The sequence below is a fragment of the Arachis ipaensis genome, chromosome B04 (genome assembly GCF_000816755.2).
Source record: "Arachis ipaensis cultivar K30076 chromosome B04, Araip1.1, whole genome shotgun sequence".
Classification (NCBI taxonomy): Eukaryota; Viridiplantae; Streptophyta; class Magnoliopsida; order Fabales; family Fabaceae; genus Arachis; species Arachis ipaensis.
In genome coordinates, this window is record NC_029788.2 from 83,376,933 (window position 1) to 83,389,561 (window position 12,629).

General features: G+C 40.2%; 2 long non-coding RNA genes across 2 annotated transcripts; both read left to right on the plus strand.

Moving 5' to 3' along the window:
• On the plus strand, window positions 4,249–4,620 carry LOC107637844. The gene is made up of 3 exons (XR_001619565.2): window positions 4,249–4,286; window positions 4,380–4,436; window positions 4,524–4,620. It is a non-coding gene; the product is annotated as an uncharacterized LOC107637844 (long non-coding RNA).
• On the plus strand, window positions 5,312–7,957 carry LOC107637842. The gene is made up of 3 exons (XR_001619564.2): window positions 5,312–5,585; window positions 6,587–6,659; window positions 7,175–7,957. It is a non-coding gene; the product is annotated as an uncharacterized LOC107637842 (long non-coding RNA).

Genomic DNA, 12,629 nt, shown 5'->3' on the forward strand with positions numbered 1-12,629 from the left:
CCGGCATCTCATCGTCGCCATAGACTATTACACTAAATGGATCGAGGCCGAACCCCTAGCCTCCATCATGGTGACCCAATGCTGAAAATTCCTTTGGCGACAGATCTTAACCCGGTTCGGGATCCCCGAGATTGTCATCTTGGATAACGAAACCCAATTCACCGATAGGAAATTCAGAGAATTCCTAAAAGGTTTGCATGTATCCCACCGTTTCAGCTCGGTAGAGCACCACCAAACAAATGGACAAGTGGAATCCGCAAATAAAATAATTGTCAAAGGACTAAAGAAGCAACTCGACGAAGCCAAGGGGCTGTGGGCCGACGAACTCGGCTCAGGCTTATGGTCGTATCGAACAACCCCCCAAATGGCCACTGGGGAAACCCCTTTTCGACTAACATACGGCGTGGAAGCCGTCATCTTAGTAGAGATAGGAGACCCTAGCCCAAGGAGAACGGTCGGGGGTCACGACGAAGAGGCAGAGCGAGACCTCACTAACGAGGTAAGAAGCATAGCCCACATCAGGGAACTAGCCCTAAAACAAAGAATCAGTCTAAGGTACAATCACGGCGTCGTCCGAAGAGAATTCGTACCCGAAGACCTCGTCCTACGCCGAAACGACATCGGAGCTCCAACCCCGGGTGAAAGAAAACTCACCCCCAACTGGGAAGGACCATACAGAATCAAAGCGGTAATCGGAAAGGGAGCATACAAGCTCGAACGGCTAAACGGCGACGAAGTCCCGAGAACATGGAACGCCGCCAACTTACGACGATACCACACTTAGGCTGACCCCCCTAGGTCATCCCTTAACTTTGTACTTTCCCTATTTGTTTCCTGCTTTATTTTATTTACCTTAGTCTTCGGTACAGCAAATTGTCCTATTTTTTCTTTTAAATATTAATCCCGGGTACTCTTTCTCGCCATAAACGGACGGTTTTAACGAGGCCCAACCATCAATAAAATTCCATGAAAGCTATTTTCCTAAACACGGAATAAACACACGGCCAAAACTGGGGGACCGATCACCCCCCGGGCCCTAGATACGGATATCCACAAAAATTTGACCTCACGATGGTCCGCTAACCCAAACAGACGGGATAAAGAAAGAACGGCTTAAAACGGAATATACAAAAAGGCCCAAACGGCCCAAGCAACATAAAATGAACTTCAAGTCCCGATCACACGGCCACACGGCCAAAATCCATAAAAACATAAAACGAACTTCAAGTCACGATTACATGGCCACACGGCCAAAATCCATAAAAACAGAATCCAAAACAAAGTTCATAATTACAACTACTCAAGGTCGACAATCTCGCCATCACGAATAGTCTTGAAAGCTCCCATCACAGACACATCCGCACCGGGCGCCAACACTAAAGCTTGAGCCCTCATCGTCTCCTCGGTAGCAGCAACAACTTCCTTCACATCGGCAAGCAACACAGCTTTTTCCTCTTTTAAAACCACGGCCTCCGCTTTCAAGCCGGCCACCTCCTCCTTTAGCGAATCAACATCGGCCAAAAGCACGGCCACTCGAGATTCAGCATCTGAAGCTTTCCTTCGCTCTTCCCCAAGTTGAGACAAAAGAGAAGTCTCAACCTTGGAAAGGCGAAGGATCTCAGCACCAGACTCTTCAGATGACTTCACTGCCCGCTCCCTCGCCGACTCAGCATCCATGAGCAAACCCTTCAACCTCGTAATCTCGGCCTGAGACTGACGGAGTTTTTTGTCCAAAAGACCCACCTGAGTCATTACGGGCTCGGCCTTCCGGACAATCACAGCAGAGCGAAGGAAGGAATGATAGAGAGACTTAGCCTGAAAAGTAACATCACATTCACGGAAAAAATCCTCCGTGCCTGGCATAAGGAACTCATCAATGAAAGCCGGAGCGTCGAAACGATGATCCATCACCGACGGAACTGCACCATCCTCTTCCACCAAGTTCTCACTATCATCCTCTTCTAACCGCTTTCGCTTATGGGAAGCACCCCCCGGCGACACCTCGACCACATCATCATCAATCGCCACACCCCGATCTGACCCTTCGGTCCCACCTCCAGTCAATGTGAGACCCTCAGAGACAGTTCTCGCGTCATCACTAGGTCGCGAGACCGGAGTAGAGGGAGTACCACCAGAAGAAGTCCCCTGGGACAACTGAGCCTTCAACCTCGCAAGAGTCGTCAAACCTCCAGCCATCTCAACTGCAAAAAAGATCAAAAGAAAGAAAAAGCTAAGCACCCAACTCAGAAATCAAAAAAAAAAGGGGGGGAGAAGAGGCTCACACACCAACATAAGACCGACAAGCAACCGGGTCACCCATCACGTCCCGAGGATTAAGAGGGCACTCACCAAAAAACTGCCACAAAACAAGAGCGACATCCCGATCTTCCGCAGTCAAAAAATCCTGGGTCACCCGAGTAAGAATGGACGGTCCCGCCCCAAAATTCCAATAAGTGGGGAACCGCCGCGCACCCTCTAGCGTCAACCAGAACGGATGATGCCCACTCGCAGGACAAACCTTAAAATACCCGCTCTTAAACCCATGAAAAGAATCTTCATACAGACCGAAGACCCGACGATGGGGCTGAGCCCGAAAAGACATATACCCCTTCTTGTGTTTCCCCTCCTTAGTCGGAAGGGCACACAAAAAGAGGAAAAGAAAAACATTCACCGAAGCAGGAAGCTCCAGAAACTCACAGACAAGCTCAAAAGACCGTATCGCCGCCCAGCTGTTCGGATGCAGCTGGGAAGGCGCCACGGAGCACCGACTCAATAGTTGCTGAACAAAAAGGGAGCCTAACACCAAGACGGGTGAACATCGCCTCGTACACCCACATCCAATTCGGAACGGTCGGCGAATCGAGATTGGTATAACAAACCCTTTCATCAACCCCAGGAAGAGAAAGTTCATAGTGACGCTCGGCGTCGCCACCCCCACAAATAGCTCCCTGATCACGGAGCCGCTGGAGGTCTGCCTCCGTCATCCGCGACGGCGTTCCCCACACGTCACTAGTAACCCAAGAGTAAAGGGAAGGGACACCCCCCGCTGGGGCCACCGGAGCCCTCATACCCTCAGTCCTTCGACGAGCCATACCTAAAACAGCGATGAGCACCACCATCAGCCAAACCGCACGGCAGAAAACGGCGAAGGAAACCAAACAGACATCACTACACACTACCAACTACACAGTGGCGCTCATCCCCTCATAAAAACCCACTACCCCAACAGAACTGTCTACCACCATGTAATACCATCATACACCAGAAGCAACTCTAAACTACACTAAGCAGAGACAAAACAAAAAATGCAAAGGAAGACAAAGCATAAATCACATAAGAAACAAGAAGACATAGAAGGATGCCAACCTGATGATGCAGAGAATAAGCCCGAAAAGAAAATGCCACGGCAGAAGCTCGATCAAGCAACAAAATGCGAAAGGAAGAGAAAAGATCTTTTCAGAGAAGAAAGTAAAAGAGAAATGAAACAAATGAGGGAAGTGAAGAGAGAAAACCAAAACGGTTTTAAAAGAAGAGATAAAATGACGCAAGTACCCTTGGAAAGCAAGAGCAAGCGTGAGGGCAATAAGGAGAAACCACCAAAAAACACCTCCTCGCAATAAATGCCCTTGGAAAAAGAAATCAATAAAAGAACGCCTCGAAAAGTGCAACGGGCGCAGGGGCACATAAGAGTCGCATCAAGACCAGAACGGCCAGGCAACGCTACGGCCTAAAACACAAAAACCGGTTGGACACACCAACCTACCCTCAAAGACATCAAACGATGACCCGGGAAAGCAAAAATTGCGAACGATCCATTCTCCCAGCGACAGACCGACCTTGCTCGCTCTCCCGCTGCGGGGGCAACTGTTACGGATCCGACCCATGGATCCCACAATAACCCCAAACCCGGTTACTCGGGTCCAATCCGATTCACCCCTCTAAAAGGCCCGAAACCGGCCCACTAGAGCTCCTAACAAACTTTTGAATTCAAACATCTCCCTTATCTTAGCCAAATAAGATAAGATAAGATATTCGCTATCACCTATAAATAAGAGGACCTAGGTCCGTCCAGGTATTCATTCATTCCACACACATTATACCTCTCAGATCCATTCTGACTTAAGCGTCGAAGTGTCTTTGCAGGTACCTCCCCCCATTGCTCCAGTCAAGCGATCAGGCATCTGCCTCGACCCGTAGGTTCCCGATCCATCTCTCAACCCGTACCAGGGACTTCCTGTACACTTACCTCTGCAAAAAAGAGATTCTTTGAAATATATTTGGATAATGTAAACCATTTATATCTCACTTGATGCAGCTTTTTATTTCTTTTACTCTACATGTTAATGTTGTTATTGCCTAAAGTCTTGTACTTATCTCAGTATGCCAAACCAGATTTCGGAATTGGATTTCCTGGTGCCAGTGAACTTATTTCTCAGGTATGTAATACAAGTTACGATCACCATGTTTTGATTGCATTGCTAAGTCTTCAATCAACTAAGAAAGGACACACTGACATATAACAGTGTAAAAGCAAAGGCATTAAGGTGGCTGTTGCATCTAGTGCTGATTGCATAAAGGTTGATGCTAATCTAGCTGCTGCTGGTTTGCCATTGTCAATGTAAGTCAAAATTCTAAACAACTTGACAAATACATTTGGAGATATTTACCCTTTACCAGTTATTAATAATCAAAAGTATGGAATAGTTTTATCACATAAGCATCAACAAAATATTATAACTATTATAAAAATTATATATACCAAATAAATACCAATGCATGGGAATTTTGTGCTTCAAAACCAAAACCTTGTTATCATAAATTGAGAATGTTGTTTTTTATTGGTGATATATAATAAAATAGATAAAAATTTTCTCTGTTAAGAATCTTTAATGGCTGTGGTAAAAGGCTTGTACGTTTTTTCTTTTATTTTTGCAATGTATTGCTTCCTTCATCTATCTTTGGTATGGTAGTGAGCCTCAACAATTTCTTTGTATTATCATTTGATAGGATCCTCTTGCAAATGGATGCGAAACTCTTGGAAGTGAAGACTACTCACAACAAAAATAAGAAAAGCACACGGATTTAATTAAAAGTTTAAAATCTAGCATGGACAACTTGAATAAGGAGGTAATATTTTAGGCACTATTATTTGTAACTACTATTTTTTCATTCATCTATACTTCTAAATATAGTAAATTTATTTTCTAGTATCATGCGAAAGGTAACATGGATAGCATTTGCATTTTCCTTATATTCGAGTTGTGACTTTTATTGTTGTGTCTGGTGTAAATGTGATCTAAATTATGTCTCCTTATTGTAATTGGAAAAGATGAAAAAAGAGAATTCAACTCCTTCATGAAGTAAATAAATCATTTGCATTGATTGCCGTGAAACATGTCTTTTTCTTTGTTCAGATTCTTATGAATTTTATCCGTTGCTCAGGCTAATCAAGAATGGGGAAATATATTCCCTGTGTTCAAGGAAATATCTATCACTAGCAATGCATTAGAAAGGGTTCTTGCTTTGGAGATTGAGCTTGCTGAAACATTGCAGGCCAAGAAGAAATCAAGCATGCAATTTCAGAGGTACACATTTCTTTTGGAGCAGTAATTAGATTTTAGTACATATAGATGCTAATTTTGGAAGCACTTCACCTTAAATTTACCATTTTCTTTGTTCTCGGTTAAAATTTAATGACTAGTTAGAATCTAAATTCTGATATGCATCATCTTTTTTACTCTTTGAAATGAAGTAATGATCTTTTTCTTGTTTTAGCTATCAATTGCATTTTAAAACAAGTACTTTGCTGATTGAATTAAAGAATCTCCAAAAGATGTTAACATTGTTGTTTTGCACAATTACTTAACGTAGAAGAGTTTTATACTAACATCCAATTAAGAGTCACTTTTATCTACATGGCAGTTCCTAATTTAATGGTGCAAATGAGTTTTATACTGACATTGCATAGAATTAAATGCTATTTGTTTCTCTTTTCGGCTTGTATGAACATGTAGTGGAACACTGTATTGAGACCAATTTAATCACATTGTTTCAAGACAATTTTCCTCCCCACATTTCAGTTCTTTCTTGAAATAACACAGTGACCAATAGGATTCAATTCTTTTCATTTCATTGAATTAATGCAATCAAATTCAATCCTCTTGTTTACAAATTCCAATAGGATTGTACCATATAAAAACAAGCATTCATAATTTATTATAAATGGAAATAAACATACATAATTTACAAGCAGAGCAAGGCACACCATTATTATTATTACAAAGAGTGTATACATATAATGAAGGCTATGTTTGAAAAAAAATTTTGTATCAAATTTTTCTTAATTTTTATTTATATATATAATAGAGGTAGATTTTATATAAAAATAAAATAAACAAAAACTTACTTTTGTATTTTTTGGGGTTAAAAAACCCCCTACTTTTGCATGACTCGGAAATGTAATACCCTTATGATTTTGGGCCAGTTTTATTAAAATTGGAACCAAATTGCAAAGTAGGTGGAAGTAAAATAAGCCCAAATTGTAGAAATGAAATGAAACTAACTTGGGTTGCTAATGCTGATACAGTAGGATTGTTGTTATTTTGAAGCTCATCCAACAGAGTCAACGTTTGGTGCCTGATGAAATTCAGTTGAGCCAAGTAATTCTCATTCTCATTTCTCTCTCTCTCTCTCTCTCTTTCTCTCTCTTTGTTTTGAATATCATATGCTTAGTCATACAATATTACATCTTCTTAACTAGATGAAAGAGATGCCAACTACTCATAATGATAGTAACTTTACTCAAGAATTTCACAAGCTTTTTGAAATGATTGAATTATTAATAACACCTTAGATTCGAACAATTTAAAATTCATTGCTACAAGTAAAAACAAATTCAGTTAAGAATGCCTTATTTTTCACGCTTGAATTAGATTATTGTATGGCATGGGAAGCAATGTCACAAAGTTGGAATAATGGTTTCTTAAATTTAATAACCCATTAACGGTTAATCTCTAAATTGAGTCTGTTTTTGTTATTTCTTTAGTTCTATTTCACCTTTAGCAGCAATTGAACTTAAGATTAACTAAGGGTTACAAATAGTACAACAGCTTGTTTTATATACTGATATGACAAATCTGGAATTGGTTAAGGGACATTTTTCTACTGCATGCAGGTTCTGGATTTCAGCCTTCATCCTCAAGAACTCAAGTCTGTGTCTTATAACACGATATACCACGCAATTAGGCAAGTTTCTTCCATCTTCTATTCCATTTTATTCATTTTAGCAGTCACTGTTGCTTTTTGGTACATCATTGATCAATTGACATTGGTCCAAGTAACATAAAAAACATATAAAAAATGGAAATGGAGAGAATATTATTGACTGTTGATAACTCGATGTAACTCATCCAGTAGGTTGAAAATGACACCAAGTAGTGTTTTAATTAAGCTCTTTGCTGTTTCTGGAGATGCTTCAACAATGCATACTATGCAAGAGTTGGAGGAGTAAGCACATCTGAATTTAATTCCCTCTGGTTTGTTGCAGGGAACAGCGTCAGTGGTCCTCGCCAGACTTGTTGCCACTACAAAAAAAGAAGTATAAAAGAGAAAGGAAGTCCCAATCTCTCAGATCTAAAATTCCATCCGAAGACGCGAAGTTCTACGGAGTTTGCTGTCACAGAAGGAGGAAACTTTTGGCCTCCAAATCTTATTCATCATCATTTAGCTAAGCTACTTGTCTTGTATATTCATATTTTACGTCGTAAAAACAGCACTTATTAGATGGTTTAAATACATTATTAGATATTAACATAGTTTAGGGAATTGGATGGTAGATTTGACTAATTAGTGTTTATTACAATGCTTGTATTTTGGTAAGTTTAGTAAGACAAGGTTTTGTATAGGAGTTATTACTTTTGATTTTCAATAATAAAAAATTATATATTATATTAATATTTTGTTTATGACTTATATAATATTTCATTTATGGATTATGATTTTTTGCTATTGTGAAATTTTAATCACAAAATTATTTATTTAATGGGATAAAAATGACGGTAAAAATTGTTAAAAACAATGATAAAAATGTCAATGTTAAGGTAAAACGGCGATTCAAAAATGCCATTTTAAACAACCAAAATGCTACTGTCAGGGTAAAAATGGTGGTTCAAAAATGCCGTTTTAACAAACCAAAATGCCACTCTGTCAGGAAAATAATAGCAGTTCAAACCACCATTTTAACCTATCCAAAAACCGCCATTTAAACCTTGGAAATAACGGCGGTTTGAACTGCCATTTTAACTAACCAAAACGTCACTCTGTCAGGGTAATAATGGCGGTTCAAACCGCGGTTTTAACCTATCCAAGAACCGCCATTTTAACATTGGAAATAACGGCGGTTTGAACTGCCGTTTTAACCTATTCAAAAATCGCCGTAATAACCAGAATGGCGCCCAGAATTAGGTCGCTTTGTGAAACCGCCATTATTGGTAATAATGGCGGTTCAAACCGCCGTAAATACAAAAAAAACCGCCGTTTTTACCAGAATTTTTTGTAGTGATACCTCAGGTGAGTGAGGGTCGATCCCACGAGGATTGAAGGACTAAGCAACAATGGTTGATTAATTTACTTAGTTAGACAAACAAAAAAGAGTGTTTTGGTATTCAAAAGCATTAAACAATAATTCATAAATTTAATAAAGTAAGCAATAAGTAGGTTGTGAAATATGTATGGAGAAACAGTTAAGGCTTCAGAGATATCTATTTTCTGGATTGACTTTTCTTATTAACTATTTTAATCATGCAAGATTTAATTCATGCCAAACTATATGTGACTAGACCCTAATTTCTTAGACCTTTCTAGTCTCCTCTAAAATTCATCAACCACCAATTCCTTGGTCAATTAATTCCAATTAGAAGGTGAAGCTTAATTCTAGTTTATTATGCCGCAAAAATCCTAATTACCCAAATATAAGATGATTATATGTCACATATGCTGTTAAGTCCAGATAATTAGAATTGAGAAGAAATTGTTTTCAATCTGTTGTTCAAGTAAAGAGCTTTTCCAAGTTATACAAGAACTCAATTAGAAAGAGGGTCATACTTCCGTTCCACCCAAATTCATAAAATAAAGAACGAAACTAATTATTAAATATAAATCAAGACATGAATTAAAATAAAAATAATATTATCAATCCATACAATAGATAGAGCTCCTAACCTTAATAGTGGAGGTTTAGTTGCTCATGGTTTAGAGAGAAAATAAGGATTGTGGTAAACTGTGAATTGTGAATTGGAATGGAATAATGTTGTGTTGGAATCCCCCTGTTGGAATCCCCTTTTATATCTAATCCTGATTAATTTAAAATCTATCTTCTAAAACTAAAATAATATCTTTTCCTATTTTTGAGTTAAAAATAAAGTTTAAATCAAAATTAATTAAAGCAATCAGCATGTCTTCAATTGATGGATGGGGACCACTTGCTTCGTAGGGTCCACGCCTGACTTGGAGTGGGCATAATCATTCTTGTGTGAATCCCCCTTGAGTCTCTACTAACCCCTGGCTCTAGTCTGAGTTTCTGGGCCGAAAACTAGGTCGAAACTTGGCCTGAAATTGCACCCAGTGTTTTCTATGAATTCTGCATGTCGCGCATGTCATGCATACGCGTCAATCACGCGTACGCGTCGATGGTCTTTTTCGAGCGTCACGCATACGCGTCAGGTACGCGCATGCGTCACTGAGCCAATTCGCTTTTCACGCGTACGCGTCAGGTACGTGCATGCGTCGCCATGGAAAGCTCCAAATCACGCGCACGCGTCAGGCACGCGCACGTGTCAGGCACGCGCACGCGTCGCTCCTCGCTGGTCAGCTCCTTGGTTTCTTCTCTTTCTCTGCAGAAACTCCATCAAATCCATCCGAATGCTACTTAAAATAAACAAAAATGCACAAGACTCAAAGTAGCATCCATAGTGGCTAAAAGATAATTAATTCTTGATAAAACTTAACAAATTAAATGCAAATTCACTAGGAAAAGGTAAGAAAGATGCTCACGCATCACAACACCAAACTTGAATTGTTGCTTGTCCTCAAGCAACCAAATTAATATAAGCTTAGAATGTGAATTTGCATGAGAATGAGAGTTCGATTAAGCTCATGTCTCTTCTTATAGTGGGGTTTACAACTACAATCCTGAATAGTTTTGGCATCTCACTTTCCTTTGAATAAGAAGAATGTCAATGTCATTTGGAATTAGAATCCGGATAATATTATGAATTCTCTGATCTTTTGTAACTCAATCACAGCAATTTTTCTTTTCTTTGGTGCTTTGCACCTTGAGCCTAGCCATGACTTTAAATGTTTTGTCTCAAGCTTTACTTGACACAGAAACACCACAAGCACTTAACTGGGAAACTCTTTTTGGAGTTTTGATTTTTCTTTCAGCTACTCTCAGACAGTGGTGCTCAAAGCATTTGGCATACTCTTCTAATTGCAATTGATCTCGACTCTAAATGTTTTGTCTCAAGGATTACTTGACACAAGAACACCACAAGCATATAACTAAGGAAACAACTCTTTAAGCTTTTAATCATGTCTGACCTCCCTAGTCATTGATGCTCAGAGCCTTGGACCTTGCTTCTCTCTTTCTCTTTTTTTTTTCAATGCTGTTTCTTTTGCTTCAAGGATTAAAATTTTGTTTATTTCAGAGAAATCATAATAAATTTCTAAATCTCTGTTCCTTGTACATCAACATTCTTTGATTCAAATTTAAATATGCACTGTTCATGTCATACATTCAGAATTACAGAAAATACCACCACATGTAAGTGAATAAGACTACTCTTTGATATAAACTCAATTTCTCATGCAATACATCACTTCTTTTTTCTTTTTCTTTTTAGATTCAAGTTCAGTGAGCGGTATATGAGACAAATAACAGAATGAAACTAATTATAAGAACTAAAAGTACTAAAGATCATGCAGGCAATCAAAGCAACAGAAAACAACAAAATAAGAACGGAAGAGAAATAGAATGAAAGGAACTCAACCACCTCAGTTATGCTAGTGGCCATCTCATTTCTCCATGAAGAACATTCATCTTCCTTTGGTGCTTTAAAAACCATCAGCGAAGCGACAACACCAAACTTAAAGGTTTGCTTGTCCTCAAGCAAAGTAGAACTGAAAACAAAGAAAAACAATTATTATGATGAAAGAAGAATAAAAGGATAAAAGAACAAGAGAGAATTAGGATTGGGGGTGGATGATTTGAAATCAGGTGTTGAGGGGTTTTTAATTTGGGCGTCGCATGCGACGCGTACGCGTAAGGCACACGTATGCGTGGATTGCGCTAATTTCAAGCGACGCGTACACGTCAGGCACGCGTATGCGTGGACCTGGTTTGTGTAAATCGCGCGAAGGCGGCTATGCGTACGCACAACTCTCTGCTCGTGCGGTCTAGGAATCAAAATTTTCATATGACGCGTGCGCGTCATGCACGCGCACGCGTGCATAGCCATTTGGGGAAGGGACGCGCACGCGTCAGGGGCGTGTACGCGTGATCAACTTTGTGCCTCTAGCACACTTCCAGCACCAAGCCATCACAACTCTCTGCCCAAACACTCATTGACGCCGATTTTCAGGGTAACACGTATGCGTCAAGGACGCGCACGCGTGGGTGGCCATTTGGGCAAACGACGCGCACGCGTGAGGTACGCGTACGCGTGATGCGGCTTATGCGCCAAACACAGTCACGCGTACGCGTCAGGGACGCGTACGTGTGATGCGGCTTATGCGCCCAGCACTGTTCCAGCCCCACTCCTGCTCAACTCTCTGTCCAATTTTATTTTTCACGCACACACATATTACACGTACGCATTAGTGACGCTTGCGCATCGTGTGCTTGTTTTCTTTTTTTTTTGTCGCCTGAAGTGTTTGGTTCCTGTTATAACATAGCTGCATGATCAGAAAAACAGTAAAAACTCAATAAAAATCAAACAAGTAAGAAAACTACTACTACGAAAAATAACTAAGGATACGAAATTATCAGGTTGCCTCCCGACAAGCGCTTCTTTAACGTCACTAGCTTGACGGTCTGTTCTGCTAATTTAGCAGATGAGCGGACCTCTGGCGATCGATCTCGTCTCCAAGATAGTGCTTTAACCTCTGGCCATTCACTGTAAATTTTCTGTCAGAATTCTCTTCTTGTATTTCCACATAACCATATGGTGAAGCTCTAGTAACCACAAATGGTCCTGACCACCGGAATTTCAGCTTTCCGGGAAAGATTTTGGTTCAAAGACTCTGATGGCAATCTTCTTGTCATGCAGTAACTTGGTTCTCTCCTTATAGAGCTTGGCATTCTCATAAGCTGAATATCTGAATTCATCAAGCTCATTCAACTGAAGCATTCGCTTGATTCCTGCAGCTTCTAAATCAAGATTCAGATATCGGATTGCCAAGTAAGCTTTGTGCTCCAACTCAACTGGCAAGTGACAAGCTTTGCCATAGACCAACTGATAAGGGGACATGCCAATAGGAGTCTTGTAAGCTGTCCGGTATGCCCAGAGAGTATCATCAAGCTTCCTAGACCAGTCCTTTCTTGAAACACTGACGGTCTTCTCCAGAATCCTCTT